The 20365-nt window shown below is 35.0% G+C and overlaps 1 non-coding gene across 1 annotated transcript; it reads right to left on the reverse strand.

Moving 5' to 3' along the window:
* Positions 1-10782: 10782 nt before the first annotated feature.
* LOC119871739 lies at positions 10783-10889 on the reverse strand. The gene has a single exon (XR_005358718.1). It is a non-coding gene; the product is annotated as a U6 spliceosomal RNA (small nuclear RNA).
* Between the last annotated feature and the right edge of the window lie 9476 nt (positions 10890-20365).

Below are 20365 nucleotides of genomic sequence, written 5' to 3' on the forward strand. Positions count from 1 at the left end.
GACTACCATAATTGTTTCTCTAATGAATAGATCCTTCTTTTTTAGAGAAGTTTTAGGCTTTTAGAAAAATTGAGTAGGAAGTACGAAGAGTTCCCATATACCCCCTCTCCTCAACACCCTAATTACTTTCCCTTATTATCAACACCCTGCATTAGTGTGGCACATTTCTTACAATTAATGAACTAATAATAATATATTACTGTTAACTAAAGTCCATAGTTTACATTAGGGTTCATTTTTGGTGTCACCCATTTTATGGGTTTTGCCGAATACAAAATATCACATATTCACAATTACAGTATCAAACAGAATAAGTTTATTGCACTGAAAATTCCCTTTGGTCTGCCTATTCATTCCCCACCCCCGCAACCCTGCCCTCTCCTGCCTGAACCTTGGCGACCAATGATATTTTTTTTCTCTCCATAGTTTTGTCTTTTTTCAGAATATCATATAGTTGGTATCATTAACAGTATGTAGTACTCTCAAACTGGCTCCCGTCATTAATAATATGCATTGAAGGCTGCTCCATGTCTTTTTGTGGTTTTATCAAGAAACTGTAGCTTATTTCTTTTTATCATGGAATATCATTCCATTGTATGGAAGTATCACACAATACACACTCACATTTATTAAGTTTATTCACTTACTGAAGGACATCTTGGTTGCTCTTCATTTGGGGAAATTATGAATAAAGCTGTTATAAACATTTATATATAAGTTTTTACATGGACATAAGTTTCTACTCCTATGGGTAAATACCTACAGGCATGACTACTTTATCATATGGTGAGGCTATTTTTAGTATTATAAAAAACTGCCAAATTGTCTTCCAAAGTGGCTGTAGCATTCTGCATTCCTATCAGCAATGACTGAGTGTTTCTGCTGCTCCACATCCTTGCCAGCATTTGGTATTGTCAGTGTTCTGGATTTTAGCCATTCTAATAGGTGTGCAGTAGTATTTTACTGTTTAATTTACAATTAATTTACAATTTACAATTACAATTCCTTAATGATATATGATGTTGATCATCCTTTCATATGCTTGTTTTCCATTTCCATATTTCAGGAGGTATTTATTGAGATCTTCTGCCCACTTTTTAGTTGGGTTGTTTTGTTTTCTTATTGTTGAGTTTTAAGAATTCCTTACATATTTCAAATACACGTCCTATATTAGATATGTGTTTTGGAAATATTTTCTCCCAGTTTGTGGTTTGTCTTTTCCTTAACAGTGTCTTTCACAAATCAGTTTTAATTTTTTTTAAAGATTTTATTAATTTACTCATGAGAGACACACAGAGAGGCAGAGACATAGGCAGAGAGAGAAGCAGGTTCCATGCAGGAAGCCTGATGCGGGACTCAATCCCAGGACTCCAGGATCATGCCCTGGGCCGAAGGCAGGCACTCAACTGCTGAGCCACCCAGGAGTCCCAAGTAGTTTTAAATTTTAATGAAGTCCAATTTATCAATCTTTTCTTCTTTGGATTGTGCTTTAGTGGTATATCCAATAACTCATTGTCAATCGATGTCATCTAGATTTTCTTTATTTTATCTTCCAGGAGTTTTGTAGTTTTCTGTTTTACATTTACGTGTATTGTCCTTTTTGAGTTAATCATTATGAAAGGCATAAGGTCAGCATGTGATTTTATTTTATTTTTTTGCATGTTGTTCCAGTAACAATCTGCTTAAAAGACTATTATCTTCATAGAACTGCTTTTGCTCCTTTTTTAAAAGACCAGTGGATCATTCATGATTTTTTTTTCACATCCTTTTTTTTGTTGTTGTTTTTTCAAGTTTATATTTAAATTCCAGCTGGTCAACATACAGTGTAATATTAGTTTATGGTGCAGAATTTGGTAATTCATCACGTATATACAATACTCAGAGCTTATAACAAGTGCCCTCTTTAATACCTATCGTCCACTTAGCCTATCCCCTGCCTACCACCCAGCCAGCAACCCTCAATTTGTTCTCTGTAGCTGAGTCTGTTTTATAGTTTGCCTCTCTTTTTCTCCCCCCATGTTCATTGGCTTTGTTTCTTAAATTTCACATATGAATGAAATCAAATGGTATTTTTTCTTTCTCTGACTGACCTGTTTCACTTAGCATAATACTCTAGCTATATGCACATCATTGCAAATAACAAGATTTCATTATTTTCTGTAAGTAATATTCTAATATATATTAATATATATATATATCATCTCTTTATTCATCTGTCAATGAATATTTGGGCTCTTTCTATAATTTGGCTACTGTTGATAATGCTGCTATAAACATCAGAGGTGCACTATACAGGATTATCTTTTAACAAGAAACTGGTTACGTTTGTTTCATGACAATTGTGTGAATGATTGAATGTATAATGTACTGTGCTACAATTACTGAGAATATTTATCTGAAATTAATGCAAACTACTTGAAATTATTTACATTGTAAAATGAGCTACAACTGAACAATGATTCTATCATAACCACACTGGTCAATTCTTATTAAAATCAACAATATCTGTCATACTCCATGTAAGAATAATAGTATGCTCTATTCACTCATTTCTTAACCGTCCCACATTTATATGCAAGATAAATTCAAACGTGTCTTAACTGTGGTTATAAGCCACAAAATGGTAAATCTGACTATCCACTATTACTAATGAACACTTAGAAGTTTGGTTGAAGACAACAAAGATATTGCCTTGGAGAGTCAGGAAGTCACAAGGCTGTCAGGGTAGGATATGATAAAAGAGAGCTATAGCAAGCAATCAATACAGGTTACTGGGGCTTTGTTCCTGTTTTCCCTTCTCCCTTTCTCTTTCTCTGTTTTCTATTTCATTTGCATAACTAACTTATGATGAAATGAATCATGAGTCCTTAAGACATAGCATTGCAGTACTGATCAAGCTGTGCAAATCAGAACCCAGTAATTAAAATACATATAGATAGATATATGGAGATGTTATAAATTGCAGCTTCATAAATTCAGGATTTTTTTTAGAACTAATGAGTTAGCACCTGGAAGGACAGGTGACAAATGAGAGTGAAGAGAAATGAGTTGTCCTGTGCTGTTCAAGTTCATGCCTAACACAATTCCTTTTCTTTTGAAAAGCACACTCACTTTTTTTTTTTTTTAGCACTCTTACTTCCCTGTGAACCTTTCACTCTAATAAAATTGAACTCACAGACCCTGAATAATCTTATGCTTGTGTTATTTTCTTAAGTTTCTTGTAGTGATCCTTCCCACGATGATATGTCTTCGAGACTAGTACATAATTTGTGAGGCCCATTGCAAAATGAAAATGCAAGTCTCCTTGTTCAAGTATTATGGAGAATCTCAAGGCCAAAGCAGAGCATGAAACCAAGCATGGGGCCCTTCTAAGTGAGGGGCCCTCGTAATGGTGCAGGTCACTCATTGCTGAAGCCAGCCCTGTCCATCTTTAAAATCAGGTTCTAGAATAAAAACTCTTTCCCACCACACTCAGTACTAATGTATCCTTCCTCTGAAGCCTCATGGAATTTTCCTATCTTATATCTCCTGCTTTCATACAGTCCTCTGTATCTTCCCTAGCACTTCCTCAAACATGACGCTATGAAGAGTCACAGGTGGGGATTTTCAGATTATGTGTTTTTTAAGTTAAAAATTGATGTATTGCAACCCCTTACATGCCATATTTTATTACTTGAATGATCATGGCTCCATCTGTATCCTATTCACAAAAAGGGCAATGCTTAAGTCAATCAACAGGTCTGATTTTCAAAATCTACGTGTTTTACCTTTCATTAATAGTTCTTTTAGAGTATGGTGCAATTATTTTTTTTTTCCTCAGAGAGATTTAAAAGGACTTTTCTTATGCTCAAAATGAACTGTGCAAAGAAGATTTACTTATTTCCTAATGCCTTTTTTTCTTTAAAATTTTAAATCATCATTTTCCATTTATGATGTGTAGCTATCAATATTCCCATTGACAACTGATTCCAAAATGGCATCATATCACCATCATTCAAATATCTGGTATACATCATTTTTTACTTATGGAAAATAGGCCTTAAAATTCCTAAATGAAAAAAGATAAGAGAGGGCACTTGAGTAATTTACAAGTGTGTTGATGGTATAGGAAAGGACACATAGATATAATGGCACTTATTCAACAAGTATTTGTTGAGTATTTTCTTTTCTTTTTTTTAAGATTTTATTTATTTATTCATGAGAGACACACAGAGAGGGGCAGAGACACAGGCAGGGGGAGAGGCCTCCTCCTGCAGGGAGCCCGATGATGTGGGACTGAGCCTGGAATTCCAGGATCATGCCCTGAGCTGAAGGCAGATGCTCAAGCTCAACCGCTGAGCCACCCAGGTGCCCTGTTGAGTACTTTCTAACTATAATTGCAGCTTGTAATTCAGTTGCCAAAAAAAAAAAAAAAAAGGTATTCATGGCTCCTGCCCTCAGGAAGCTTCTATTATAATACTAAAAGAAAGATCCTGCTTTAAAAGAGACCAATAAATTCTATGTAGCAGAATTCTGGGGGCAGAGAAAGCAAATGATGGTCATGTGCTTGTCTGAGAATCTAGAGAAGGCTTCACTGTACAACAAATTTTATTTGTTTTATTTATTTAATTATTTTATTTTTTCATGCAAAAAAATTTTAAAGGTGGCCAGACAAAATTGTAGAGTGGGGGTAGAGAGTTCCAAATTGAAGTTCCAGAGTGAGTCTGGGGAGCAGTTCCAACTTATCGATCCTAAATTATCCATTCTTATATTCTTGGCCTATTAATAGTCTTAGTCATTCATTTCTCTTTGATACAGGTTCTTTTTTTTAATTTTTATTTATTTATGATAGTCACACACAGAGAGAGAGAGAGAGGCAGAGACATAGGCAGAGGGAGAAGCAGGCTCCACGCACCGGGAGCCCGACGTGGGATTCGATGCTGGATCTCCAGGATCGCGCCCTGGGCCAAAGGCAGGCGCTAAACCGCTGCGCCACCCAGGGATCCCTTGATACAGGTTCTTGATTTGGCTTCAGGGCACTACTTTCTGCTGGTTTTTGTCTATATCATTGATTCTTCACTGAAGCTTCCTCTTCCTCTTCTTCTAACTCTTAATATCAAAGACCCAAGATTTAATCCTTGGTTCTCTTCTCTTTTCCACAGTGGCATTATGACCTCATCAATCTGAAGGCATTCACTAGCATCTCAATCTAAATGATTCCTAGTCTTCCACCTCTAGCATAGGCCTCTCTACCATATCTAAACTCATATTTCCAAATGCCTCTGTTTTTCTAGTTGGATCTAATGAACAGCATCACCTCAACAATGACCAAAACTGAAATATCAGTTCCCTTGGCCTGATCACCTTACCCTGCTCAAAGTCTACCCTTCCCCAACCCAGTTTTATCTTTACAAAGACCTTAGAGCTGAATCTATTTTTTTCACATACCATACCCAGTTTGTTAGGAAGCCCAGTGGCTCTAATTTGAAACTAAATCATGAAACCCAATGAAAAAGAGAGCAAAGACAATAGTTCACAGAAATAGAACAGCTAATGGCCCTTCAATGTAGGAAAAGATGCTCAATTTCACTCATTATAAGTTAAATAAAAATTAAAACTACAATGAAATACTATTTCTCATATATCATGTTGGCAAACACTCAAAAACTTGACAGCACAGTCTTTTGGCAAGGCTATGGAAAACTGGCATGTTCATGTGTTTGACACTGGGAGTGCAAAATGGTATGGTCTATATGAAGCAGAATTTCACAATATTAAGCAGAATTGTATGTTTCCTTTATGGTCCAATAATTCTACTTCCAGAGATGATATATCTCTATTCTGAGGAGATGTATCTCCTTTATCTCACAAGCCAGTTAATTCTCAGTTACAAAAGATAGAAAACAATCCAAATACCTATCAATAAGAGATTTGTTGGATAAATTATAGCACATCCACACAATGAAATACTATACAGTTACAAAACAGAAAAAGGAAGATACCATGCATGGATATTGTGCCTGTTTGTGTTTCTGCATATGTGTGATTTAAGTAAAATTAACAAAGCAAAAAACAGTGTATATACTAAGCTATTTTTAAGGAAGAAAAATAAGATGCAAAAAGAAACACAAGAAGAATAAGACAGAAGCTAATTTTAAAAAATGGATATCTATAGCAGAATCAGCAAACTGTGGCCCACAGGCCAAATGCAACCTGCTGCATGTTTTTGTAAATTAAGTTTTACTGTGTGAAAATAAATAAAGGAAACCTCATCTAAAATAGAGTCAGGAATCCCTGAAGATGGAGCTCTCATGCACATACCTCTCACTGTGTTCTACATAACCATCAGGAAAAATGATGGAGTTATATTGACAAGAGAGGACATTTTTCACAAAAGAATTTCACCTCCTGCTTTTAAGAAAAAGAAGGACGATCCCTCTGTGCCCCTGCAACAATGTGCTAACCGCTGCTTGCCGCCACTGAGAAACTGCCACAACTTTAAACTCTCGTTCTTCTCCAGTACACTTTTGTTCAAAACAGCCCTTCCCAATTTCCTCCTAAAACTTCCTAAAAGTGACCTTCCCTTTGCTTCTGCAGACTTGCCAATGGCTCACCATAAGTTATATGTGCCAACTTGCAATTCTTCTGCTATTCCCGAATAAACTTGTTTTGCTAGTAAAATGACTATTTTGTTTTTAACGATGACATTACATGATGATCAAAAGTAGGATTCAAAGGACAGTTAGAGGAACTAACAAGTTCCAGAAAGAATCTTTTGCACTCTGTGCTTGCAGGAGTTTTCTTGTCTTATCTGTTCAGCAAGTCTCTCAGATTCAAGCTCCTTCCCTTGGTGGAGCTCCAACTTTCTCCAGGATTTATTTGTTTAAAGGGTTTGCCCTGTCTGTTGAATACTCCTTTGTTTTTCTGAACCTCTGGATGGGAATTGGGATCCCATACTGCTAAATTCTCCCAGGAGGATCCTTCTCCTGGGAAGGCAGCCAGTTTTATATTTAAAAACTTGGGTCCCTCCTTCTGTGCACTTTTAACTAAATGGACAGATTTAACCAAAATTACCTTAGAAATTCAATGACCATTTTGGGAACTTTCAACCTCCCTTCCTTGACTAAATTAGAAGATAGTGACTCTGAAATTAAACAGACTGAATGGGATGCATATTTTATATGGTGCCTAGGGGATTCCAAACATACTCAGGTCTCTAAAATTGCCTCTTTAAATATATCATTTCTAAATTAACTAAGGCAAATACATGATTGAAGAAAGACACAAAGTCTTCTAAGTCTTCTTCCCCTCTCTTCACTCCTCTTTGTCTCAGAAGCCATCTTGTTCTCCTCCTCCTCTGTCTTCAGGCTTGCAATGGCTATCTTGCAATGGCCCTGCTCTCCACTTTTCTTCCACTTTCTCTTCTGTGGCATCTCCACCTCCTCTGCACCCTCCACTTCCTTACTTCAGTCTTCTCATAGCCAACCTGGGGAACTTTTTAGATAAATCCCTCTTAAGGGACTTCCTTTAAAAAAAAAAAAAAAAAAAAAAAAAAAGATCCTAAACCTGTTGGGGACAATGGAATACATTCTTTTTGATTGGTACAAGAACCTTCCGAAATTACTCCAAAAACAAATAAACAAATAAATAAAAAACAGCCTTAAAAGGATCTTTACTGTATACAAATAAAAATCCTTACCAAAAGGCATTGGTCATTTGAGCAGATAACCTTACTTAGTTTATCTCCTAGAAACACAATTTAGATTCAAGTACCCTCAAAATTTTGTTCCAGATTGATGACATGAATTTTAAAATAAAACTCTAAGGTTTCTCCTTATGTTTATCTATGTATATGTGTCATAGATACATATTTCCCACCTCCAGATAGTAGAGAGAGAGAGAGAGAGAGAGAGAATGAGGCAGAGACACAGGCAGAGGGAGAAGCAGGCTCCATGCAGGGGCCCCGATGTGCAACTCCATCCTGGGACTCCAAGATCACGCCCCGGGCCGAAGGCAGGTGCTAAACCGCTGAGCCACCCAGGGATCCCCTGGATATTTCATTTTTAAGGTTGACAGCTATAATACAGCCACACCCACTGATTTATATATGGCCTGTCACACCTAACTTATTTATTCTCTGGCCATTTACAAATTTTGTCAAATGCTTCTCTATGAGAGTGGAAGATTACAAAGTAGAGTGGCTAAGGGTGGAAGCAAGACTTCCCCAAGTATGTTTATTAATACAGTTTTAACTTTTGAACCATGAAAATGTTTTGTACATTCAAAAATAAAATAAACAACCTTCAAATTCAAAATAATAGACACAAAATAATCTAATCACACATCAATTTGATAAAATAGTAACAGAAAAAAGGATTATTTCAAGCAACCTCTGACTGTACATCATTCTAACATATCTAATAATTGGATAGCACAGAATTATGTGCTTCCTAATATGTTATATTTCAACTTCACAGCTGTACTGATGAAGTCTCCTTGTCAATGATAATTAATCTGAATCTAATCAACACATTAAAGGTCTAACTTCCAATTTAAAGGAAATACAGCAAAAGTTAAACAATACTATGATTAACAATCAGGCAAGTCTAATGTGGCTAACTTTCTATAAGACAAATATTCTGATTTTTTAAAGGAAATGTAATGATAAACAATTATGCTAATTTAAAAGAGATTTAATGCTCAAATACAATGCATGAACCTGGATTAAGTCCTGTCCTGGAGTCGAACACATGCACACACACATAAACACACACATGTTGTAAGGGATATTTTTAGAATAATTCACAAAATTTGAAAATATCCATCTAAATTGGATATTAAGTGATATTACAGAATTCTTAATTTTCTCATGCTGAAGTATGGCAAGACGAAGAATAGGGTATCTGCCACTTCCAAATACTTCCCAAGATAAACATGATAAAAGATTAAACACTGCTAGATCCAGGTACTGTATAATAAATATTTATTGTAGTAGTCTAACTTTTCTTTACACCTGAATTTTTCTAAACATAGAAGAAAGAAAGTTAATATACATGAGTGTGCGTGTCTATGTCTGTCTGTCTCTCTGTCTTTAGAATCTGAGCACTTTTCACTACCTTCACAGTCAGCCTGTTAGCACCCTGATCATAGTCATTATCATCATTTCTCATGAGGATTACTGAGTTTATCTCCTCTTTAGCTTCCCTGTTGCTCTCCTTGTGGCCATCAGAGTTTTTCCACAGAGAAAAACAGAGTTTAAAATGTAAGAAAGATCATATCACCCCTTCACTTAGCACTCAACAATGGCTCTCCCATTTCCCTCTGATTAAAAGTCCACTTTCTCACAATGGCCTGGAAAGCCCTAATGTTATCCCTGCCCTTCCCTTCCCTCTTCTCTAACATCTGGGCTTCTTCCCTCCCCAGGGTCTTTGCTCTGGCTATTTCCTCTGTCTGCAGTTTTCTTCCCCAAGGTAGCCATATACCTGCCTTCTCTACTTCCTTTATGTTTTTACTGAAAAATCATCATTTTTGCTGAGGCCTACCTTGATCACCCACTTTAAGTGGCAAACTGCTCGATTTCCCATACTCTCTCTTCTTTTTACTATTCTGCTCTACTTTTTAAATTAATAGCCTTTATATTTTCTCTTCTTTTAATTTTTTTTTTTCTTTTCCGTAGCCTTCATCACCTTGTGACATAGTGTACATATCATGTTTTTCATTGTCTGTCTCCCCTTGGTAGAACATAAGCTCCATGAAGGCAGACATTTTTCTTTTGTTTGCTGACAGATATAGTAGCCCAAACTTCTAGAACATTTATAACTGGCAGATAGGCCTGCTTCAAAAAATATTTGTTGAATGATTGAGTCAAGGAAGTGGGTGAGTGTTGTAGAGGGGGCAGTGAATTCAAGAGATGTTTAGAGAGCCCTTGTTGCATGGGTTGTTTTGATTTGGGTTTTGGTTTTAGTAGCTTATGTGAAATGGCTTTTTCATCATAACTGTCACTACCAGGTCAGTTGTAAAAAATATTTTACTTCAGAAGGCAGATAGATACAGAACAAATCATTGCAAAGTAATATTTGAATCTACATGCTTCTAAGTATTAGTAACACTGTTCATTAAGAAGACATCTGCCTTAAAATAATAGAAACTAAATTTATGAGAATAAGTAGTTTTTATACTAATTTTCTGGCTTTCAGAGGGCAGGGAGCAACCTCAACATTAATGTAAATTTTCTATTTATCTGTAAGTTTCTTGAAGACATTGGTCAATTTTTTATATATATGTCATGAATAATAATCAAACAGAGGAGGTCAAAAGGTAAAAAGAGAAAGTTTATTCATTCCAAAGTAAACAGAGTAATATATGGGTACTAGAATAGTAGGAAATAGACATATTCTACTTTATATTTTTATGAATAATATGTAATGCATATTTTTACTTTTATAATAAAGGAGAATAAAGTTATTATCAAAAGCATAGTTCAGCACCAAATTTATTTCTTCCAGAATTATTTACATAAATTTCAATTTGGGGATTGCAAATTTTTTGCATGAATAATTGCAAACTATGCAACAGAGTGGCTCTATAGGGTGCAACACCAAAGAGGTCACTCATGTGAGACAGATTATAATCTTGAGGGGAAGTGATTCATTTGAAGGAAAATTATAAACCCAAATTAAAAATAAACAAACAAAATGCTTAAAGAAGGACCTGGCACATAATAGGTGCTACTTAATTATTACCATACCGTGACCATTATTTAGCCATCTGAGCATCAACTTCTTTCAGCCGTATTTTTTTTTTTTAAATATGGAACGCTTCATGAATTTGCGTGTCATCCTTGCACAGGGGCCATGCTAATCTTCCCTGTATCGTTTCAATATTAGTATATGTGCTGCCGAAGTGAGCACTTCCAGCCGTATTTTAATGTAGGACTTTGTTACCCTGTGTGGTCCCTGGACCTAAACCAGCAGCATTATCAAAGCCAGGTTTAAAAAAAAAAATTAAAGGCCAGGAATACTGAAGAACAGAATGTGAAGGACACAAAGTGTGAAATGAAGCTAAAAAGGTTTTCTTCTAGCATAAGCAAAGATTAGAGCTTACATGGAGGATCCTGGTCTTTATTCTAGATTCAGCAGGAACTACTGAAAAATTTTGACAGATGTATAAATAGGTCACATTTAAGTTATTAAGTTTGCTTTAGCATCAGAGTAAAAAAAATCTCTGAGACATGATGGCATGGGCCAAGTAAATGGAGGGAAATCAGTAAGGAGATGACTGTGGTAGTTTAGGTGGGACTACAGCATGTAGAGTGTGGGGTATAGAGGGGACAGTGAATTCAAGAGATGTTTAGAGAGGATTCAAAGATTACTCTTATATTACAGAGTTGTTCAATCAGATGAGTGTTAGTCCCATTTCCTGAGGAATGTAACATCAAGAGACAAGAGGATATTATCTTAAATTGAAGATTTTAAATTTGGCCTCAGAGATGTTGAGTTTGAAGTGTTACTAGGACACCCAATAACATAGATGAATCGGTGCAAGATAGAAGTAACTAGTCTCAGAGGAGAGATGTTGGCTGGAGATATAAATTTAGAAGCCATTCACTAGATCTCAAGGAGTTCCCATGTCTACAGTCTGGTTAGAGGGAAAAAAAATTGCAAATAAAAAAGTGATCAACAGGGGCACCTGGGTGGCAGTCAGTTAAGCAACCAGCTCTTGATTTTGGCTCAAGTCATAATCTCAGGATCATGAGACTGAGCCCTCTGTCAGGCTCCTCACTGAGTGTGGAGCCAGCTTAAGATTCTCTCCCTCCCCTTGCTCGAGTGCACTCTCTCTCTAAACAAAAAACAAAATAACAAAACTGATCAACAAAAAACATATTAATGACACAATAGCCAGTCCCAAAAATTCAGGACATTTAGGTTAAGAGAATGCCATTTTTAAGAAATGAAAATGTATGAAATACGAAAAAATGATGTGCTAATAGTCAAATAAAAAAATAAGCAATTATGCTATTCTAGAAAAATATATATCCAAATCATACTTTCAGAATACAGAATAATTCACTAAGCAAATATTTATTTGATATTCCTTAAGCAGTATGAGGGTAGATTTCACAGTTCAAAATCCAGTAGACAGGAATTTCATAACACAGTGAATGTGAGTAACAACAGGAAACAAGATCCTTTTTTATTTTTTTAAGATTTTATGTATTTATTCATGAGAGACACAGGCAGAGGGAAAAGCAGGCTCCATTCAGGGAGCCTGATGTGGGACTCGATCCTGGATCCCCAGGATCATGCCCTGGGCCAAAGGCAGGCACTAAACCACTGAGCCACTGGGGCTGCCCAGGAAACAAGTTCCTTAAATGAAGCCGAGGGAGAGGATTATCAACATTATCAATATAAATTGCAAAAGGAATTTTTATTTATATTGTTATAAAAGGAAGGAAGTAATATATAATATGGGCTGACTGAGTAAACAGAAACAGGGAGGGAAAAATTGCTACATGATTGGAATCTCATGAACATAACAAGACTGACTATGAACCTTAGGGAAAGCAGTCAGCAAACCATTTCAAATTTTGTGATAAGAAAAACAGAAACCAATGGAATTAGCATAAAGTAGAAACAATTTGAAACCTGGAATCTAATATGTATGAAGTGAAGAAGGGATGGAAAATTCTACTTTTGAGCTAATGACTATAAGAATAGAATTAGATAGGAAAGGGAAGACTACTTGAAAAGGCAAAGAATACTAAATATATTATCTCTCCTAAGTATAATTTACAGAGGGAATCTCCAGTAGGTGCTTCTTTCAGCTGTACAAGCTTACACAATGTGCTATTTCTAAGGTTCTGTTGGGTAATTTTGACCCACCGTCTATCTAGACTGTGTACAAATGAATCATTTCAATTGATTTCTAAAAATAATAGCTAAGACTATGTTTACCTTTAATCTTATTAAATAAAGCATAAAGTTAATAGTTTGGACTCTGGAGCCTCCTTGTTTATGATTCAATTATAGCTTACAAAATGATATCTTGGGCAAGTTATCTAATTTCTCTTTGCCTCAATTATCTCATATATAAAATGGGAACAATAATATTATCTACTTGGTTATTCATGGCACATATGAAGTGAAAAATAAATGTTAGCTATTATTATTGTATAATTACATTAAATGTAAGTCATGTCTTCAAAACAGGTTAAGAATTTTTGTAAATATAACATGAAAAAATGTACTTTCTTGCATATTCTATTTTAGAATATTAGAGCTACGTTTATATAGTTGTTTGATTCACTTTTGAAGGAAAAGGTCCAGGAAAACAAGCAAATTTTCTCAAAATAATGGTGAGTCTATTTCTTCTACACCTAATCCAGGGCTCTACTTCCACAACACTATTTTTTATTAAGCAAAGTCAAAATTTTATATCTACATACATATAATATTTTCTAAACTCATTGCTTCATTGCATTTCAATCATTCCTACTATAGTAAGGATGTAGACACATGTAGGAAAGTATTTAACTTACATATTTTAAATTGATTTCAAGGTAAATATCTGAAAAATTAAAGACCCATATAGAACTCACTTTTTGCTATAAAAAATTTGTTTTGCTACTCGTCTTAGTCTATTTGGGTTACTATAATAACAAAATACAATACTCTAAGTGGCTTATAAACCCAGAAATTTATTTCTCACTGTTCTGGGAAGTCCAAGGTGCCAGTAGGTTCTGTATCTGGTGAGGGCCCACCTCCTGTTCATAGACATCATCTTTTTGCTGTGCCCTCACTGGACAAAGAGGAGAGATTTCTCTGGGGCTCCTTTTATAAGGGCACTCATCATATTATGAGGGCTCCACCCTCCTGACATAATCACCTCACAAAGACCTCACCTCTTCACATCATCACGATGGCAGTTAGAATTCCAAAATATGAATTTTAAGGTAACACAAACACTCAGACCATTGCATCCCTTAAATAAGACAAAATAATTTGGTATTAGCGTAATTATATTTAGAAGTTGAATATTTAGTATTTAGAACAGGTTTTCAATATAATTTTTTTCTAGAATATTATAATAGTCTGCTAGGGCTGTCACAAAAAACAAAAGCAAACAAACCAAAACCCCACAGACGGGCTGGCTTAAACAACAGAAATAGGTGCTGACAGGGTTGGTTTCCTCAGAGAACTCTCTCCCTTGTTTGCAGATAGCTTCTCTTGTTTCCTCTTTGCACGGTCCTGCCTCTGAGCACCCGATGTCTTCCTATGACTTAATCCCTTCCTTATAACAGCACTACTCATATTAAATTGGAGACCATTCTCATGACCTCATTTTAACGTGATTAACTCTTTAAAGGCCCTATCTCCATATATGGTCACATTTTGAGGTACTAAGTGTCAGAGCTTCAATATATGAATTCTAAAAGAGCACAATTCAGCTCCTAACCATCTTCTTTAAAATTATTTTAAATTGACCCATGTCTTGATAATTTACTGTTACATAAAACTGGTGTTTTACTCTGTGTCCCCCTTTCCTGTTTCTGCCCCTTCAAGAAATATGACTTTGTTTAAAAAACGAACTGGTAATACCTATTCCCTCTGCTTACTTTAAATAACCCAGAGAAAGTCTTTAGAACAAGCTCATGAATCATGTTCTCAACTTCACTTATGTCAAAATCCACTTCTGGAACCTTTCTTCCTGAAAATGGTTAATGATCCATGTACTATCTGACAATACAAAATTCCTTCTACTTCTAGGCTACATTTGTGGCTGCATTTCAGGAGTACAACATTTTAATATTACTACTGAAACTGGATAAATTGTCATGCTATTAAAAAGTAAGGACAAGAAGGATGTCAAAACCATAGCAAGCCTATATGTAACTTAGACTGAGTTTCAGCTTTACTTGTTTAAATTATCTTACCTCTTTTGCTCTTCAAACATGCCTTTTTCAAACATTTATTTCTCACCGTTTTCTTTCATTATCTCTCTATTTTATTTCTGAGAATGGTTAAGAATACAGTGAGAACAGCAGGGAGACAGCTGCAATGCATCTTGCCTTAGAACCTCCTAATATATATATATTTTTCATCTTACATCTTCATTTGTGAAATTATGTACATCTTTAGAACACAAGATTTTCCTGAAAAATATCCACGCTATATAAGATGAGGAGAAAAATACACATAAAAGAAATCTAGAAGTCTATTTGAAAATCTAATTGTATTAGAGTCTATATAAGTCAAAGGAGTTTCCACAAAGCAAGAAATTAAAAAGCCAATCACTGAAGGTTTTCTGGTGGAGATGCAACTTGAGATCTTTTAAGGAGAGGTGTAATTTGTATAGGGAGGAGTTTGATGGATGGCTTCTCTAAGGACTGTCAGGCCTAAACAGAGACTTTGAGGCAAGGATTAGGAGATGTCTAAAGAATATTGAAAAGTGTTTAGAATAGTAGTGCATGTTGATTGCTTTTTCTGTATTTCATGAGGTATTGGTATGTTCATATAACATTGACAAAATTTTGGAAGTATCAATGTCCACTACCTTTTCTACTCTGGCTTCCTGAGGCAGATTCTCATTTTTTTTTTCTACACCCCTGGGGGCTTTCATCATGCCTGTGGGATGAGCATAATGGGTAGAAGATCAGAATGAAAGAAACCAAACGACGGCACACAACAAATATACTAACATGAGTGTACAGCTAAGTGGGTGAAGAAAAGGGTTGGTCTAGGAGGAAGGTAGGGGAAAGATATGGATGGGATGCTTGTTAAGAGGTATTTGGAGGAATGGTCCACACAATGAATTATGGGGGAGAGAAGTGGCTTAAGTGTCACTAAAAAGTGCCTTCTAAAAATATAACTTGTTTCCTGCGGGACTAACATGTATTATATTAATTTGTTTTAATTATATTAATTTTTCTTAAGAAGTTTCTTTTTAAATCTTTTTTGAAATTTTTATTTATTTATTCATGGGAGACATAGAGAGACTGGCAGAGACATAGGCAGAGGGAGAAGCAGGCTCTCTGTGGGGAGCCTGATGTGGGATTCTACCCCAGGACCCGAGGATCACGACCTGAGTCAAAGGCAGATGCTCAACCCCTGAGCCACCCAGGTTCTCCTCTTAGGGAGTTTCTTATTTTGAAAAGAAAATACAGATTGCTTCTTAAAAAATGAAACTAATTTCTCTAAGCATTGAACTGAAAAGGCTTCATGCAGATGCATCACTAAAACCATAAACACATATTAGGATATGGATGATGTCCTCCTTTGCCATTCAATGAGCCTTCAATAGCTCATTCCTCGTGCTGTAGGCTTAAGCTGCCTAAGTGACTAAAAGGAAGCACATGACTTCCCTGTAGATTCCTATTAGGTTTCAGCTCACCTTCCATTGGCATAGACATTCCATAAAGAAATATGGAGGCTGTAAGAGCTTTTTATATCATTAACATCAACAGTCTACTTGACAGTCTCATGTCTTGCCCAGGTTATGTGCCATAATCTAGTATTTGAACATAGAGTGAATCATGAAATATTAAAAACAAAACATATTTATTAATCCCCTACAACCATGTTCCTCAACCTTTTCTTCATCACTGCCCCTCTAAAGGAGATTTTCTTGACAAAACCTAGTTGTCACTTTTCCAAATGAAATATTAACATCACAGATATACTGTGTATCTGTTTATGTGCTGTATGTACATCCATTCTTTATACATAAAAAGAACAAGAAAGAATAAGATTCCATCTACTACCACTACCAAGAACCAGTTTTCAAACTCTTGAGGGTGATACTGCCCAGATAGAGAATGCATTCCCTGGAGTTTCCCTAAAGTAAATCCATGGGTTATCTTTAAAAAATTTAAAAAGCAGAAGACTAATTCCTTTGTTGCTACCAACTGCAGCTAGACTCCTACTTTAGGATTAGATTATAAGGATAAACTTAAAGAAACCCGCAGTAAGATGACTTATGTCAGACTCTTTGCTTCTCTCAAATCTTAGTTACATTTTGTATTCCAGCTTCTATTGTGATGGTGTATAGCTTTTCTAATCTTGGATCCCCTGAGTTATATTTTAAGCAGATACTACAAATGTTGGTTCAAAAACATGTCAAGTAGAATTATTGTCTGAAGTTTATAGTAATTCATTTATCAACCTGTGAAGTTCAGACAAGTAAACCATGATGCTAAGAAAACCTGAAAGTAAATCCAAACAAAAGCAGTAGCTAGACTAATCAGTATTTCTAAATAAAAAGAGAAACATCAGCAAGCTTTTTATTAAAGAAGATGGAAACATAACAGTAACTTGAGTAGCTACTTTTGTGGAGCAAAGGAGAAAAGAGAAGATTTGACATTTACTACCTAAATTTGTAATATAATTTAACTTTGATTTCAAAGACACACACACACACACACACACACACACACACACCTTCTTTCTGCCTAGATATGCTTATGTTTCCTTGAACTGAAATTTATATTTTCACCTTAATAACTGCAAACATTTTCTCAGAAAAAAAGGGAAAAAATTTCATATAGGTTTGGAGTACTTTAATTGTGGTAGTAATGAATGTTCCATATTACCTTTAATTGAAACATATATATTACTAGTAAAATTCATAAATCACAAGTGAAGAAAAAAACATGGAGTCATAAATTTGACACATTTTACATTAAAATAGATACATCAACTATTAAAATAAATGTATCTCTTACTGAGAAAATAGATCAAAATCAAATCTAATAGTTCACTTACCAAATCAGACATTCACTATTGAATCATTACTTATTGAATACTGAAGAAGATACATCATCTATCAAATCAAATACCTTCTCTAGTAAATCAGCCTCACCATCTGATTTAAAACTGTCTCCTACTAAATCAAAAAACCACCCAATAAATCAAAGCAATATTGCATCAAAGAATTTCATTTAAAATAAATACAGTGCATCACCAGACAGCATATATCATAGTAAAGGTATCATTTATTAAGAGAAAGATATGCTTTTTGCCACCTAATTCTTTCAAATGGGTTCCTTTTGATACAGTATAAGCTTATGCATTTAGGCTGCTTTTAACTATCATTTTTTAAAAAACATATTTTCTAAGCAAATAATACTCAATGAGAAGGAAGTGTCTGAGGATCCTTAAGAGAAGTTTAAATAGCTCCAGCAGGTTATATAAGAGTAAAGAACTTAATGGTAGGTTAATTTTGCTTCATTATTTTCTATTCTGTTAAGTGTGATAATTTTTTTTTTGTTGTTTTGTTTTTGTTTGTTTAATCAGTTGGTGGAAAAATAATGGAAAGCAGGGACCAAAGTCCTCTTTCTTTCACTATTTCCACATTTTTACAAACACTTAGAGCTTTAAGGTCTCCCTCACATTCTACAGCACTCCCTCCACTCAGCTGTGGCTAGAAAAAAGTGCTAAAAGCCTGGATGTGGGATAGCTGAGGAACATTGCAAGAATATCTTTGTAATTCCCAAGTTTCCTAGAGAATTTAATGCAAAATATTTTCTGCAGATTTATATTAAGAAATATTTCCTTTTTGTTTGGTTGTGTATTTTAAGTCTTTGAAAGCTATATAGTATACTATTTTAATTCAGAAGAGACTTCTTTTGGTTGAAGAGATACTCAGTAATAAATCCTATCAAAAATGGTCATCAATTTTTTTAACTTTAGGTAAATTCTACACCATACATGAGGCTCAAATTCACAACCCCAAGATCAAGAGTCTCATGCTTTACCAACTGAGCCAGTCAGGTACTCCGCATCAAATTATGATTTTTAACTCAAAAATTTTACCTTTAAGCATGAAAATTGGAAGCACACAAGACTCATCTGATTTCATCTAGGAAATTGCTACAGTTATCCACTGAACTATCAACTATATAGACATACAAACTTCTAGAACTTAAACTCACCAATATTACCAATATATTAAGATTAATTTCCCATAAAGCTGAGATTCTTAACTGGTTGGATAAAGAAAGAGGCAGTCACTGCCTCTTGCTTATTTGCAATAGTCTGCAAATAAGCATTTGCTCTTTAGGATAGGTTGAAATAGAATTAATTGTTTAAAAATCAGAAATTCTAATAGAATTTTGACAATATATTCTCCAGAAAAAACTAGAATATTTGATAGTACTGGGCCCAGGTTTTCTTCCAGGAGTAGAATTAGAGCTGAACAGTAACTACTATATGGAGACAGGAGGACCTATGTTTTCCCATGTAATCACTTGTCCCATTTATTTGCAAAGTCTTTCCAATTTTAAAGTTCAGTTTCCTTCTCACATCATATATCCGTTAAGTTTACATATTTACATTACCTATTTAGTCCCTGTAAGTCCTTGATTTATAATCTTATCTATAAAGCCCGTCACTCAATAAGTAATTTTGAGTATTGCTTTGTGCTTGTATATTTTTGAGAGCTATATGAATACAAATGAAGTTGAAGACTCAGTTCTTGTCCTAAAGCAGCTTTCTGCCTTGCTAAGAATATTAAAATTCCTACAAAGGGGTAGAGAATTGGGCAAAAATATTACAATAGTAATAGTAACAGTTTAATTAGCAAATGCAGTAGGTAAACTGAGACACGTATGGGTGGAATTTAATACTTACATTGGATTCCATACATGGGAAAGCTTAAAAGAATGTATTATGCATACCAAAGACTTAAAACTTGTGTGTTTTTAAGAACAAATAAGTAGGAGGAATAAGTAATAGTTAACTAGTCAAAAATAAAAAAGAGTGAGTATCTTAAAAGTAAATGAGGCCTGATGGCTAGAAAGAAATTTAAAGTTAGACCAGATTTAGATTTAAGTAAGTTGGATAAATATGAACAATTTTAAGGCTATATATCTGAGTAAAAGTATCATTGTGTTAATGTTGCATAAACCTTGACTCATCCTTATGACTGTTCCCTGTACCCTTCTTGTATCTTTATTCCATTCAAACTCAATAATAATTTAAAGTTTTGTTTTTCTCACTACAAATATGACCACTCTACTGTTTGTTTTGAGATACTCTTGCCTGGTTGAGGCTCGAAAATAGATTGTAAGTCATTTATTAGTTAGTCAATAAGACCTAGCCCTCCCTTATTGCGAGCTATTTATAAAATGTGGCCTAAACATGTTTATTACTGATCAGCAGTTTCTCATTATTGCTCTGTTTCTGTCGATATAAACATTGATTAATTGTAATTGCAGTTTTGGCCAGCGTGATTTGATTAGAACATAAAGTAACAAGAATCGTACAAGAATGTCAAAAGGAAGGAACAGTTCCACAGAACATTTGGAGGATATGCTGATCCGTTCAAGGTGGAGGGCATATGTTGCTTGAGCCAGCAGAACAGAGAAAAAATAATCACATTAACTTAAGAT

This window comes from Canis lupus, chromosome 4, assembly GCF_011100685.1.
Source record: "Canis lupus familiaris isolate Mischka breed German Shepherd chromosome 4, alternate assembly UU_Cfam_GSD_1.0, whole genome shotgun sequence".
Classification (NCBI taxonomy): domain Eukaryota; kingdom Metazoa; phylum Chordata; class Mammalia; order Carnivora; family Canidae; genus Canis; species Canis lupus.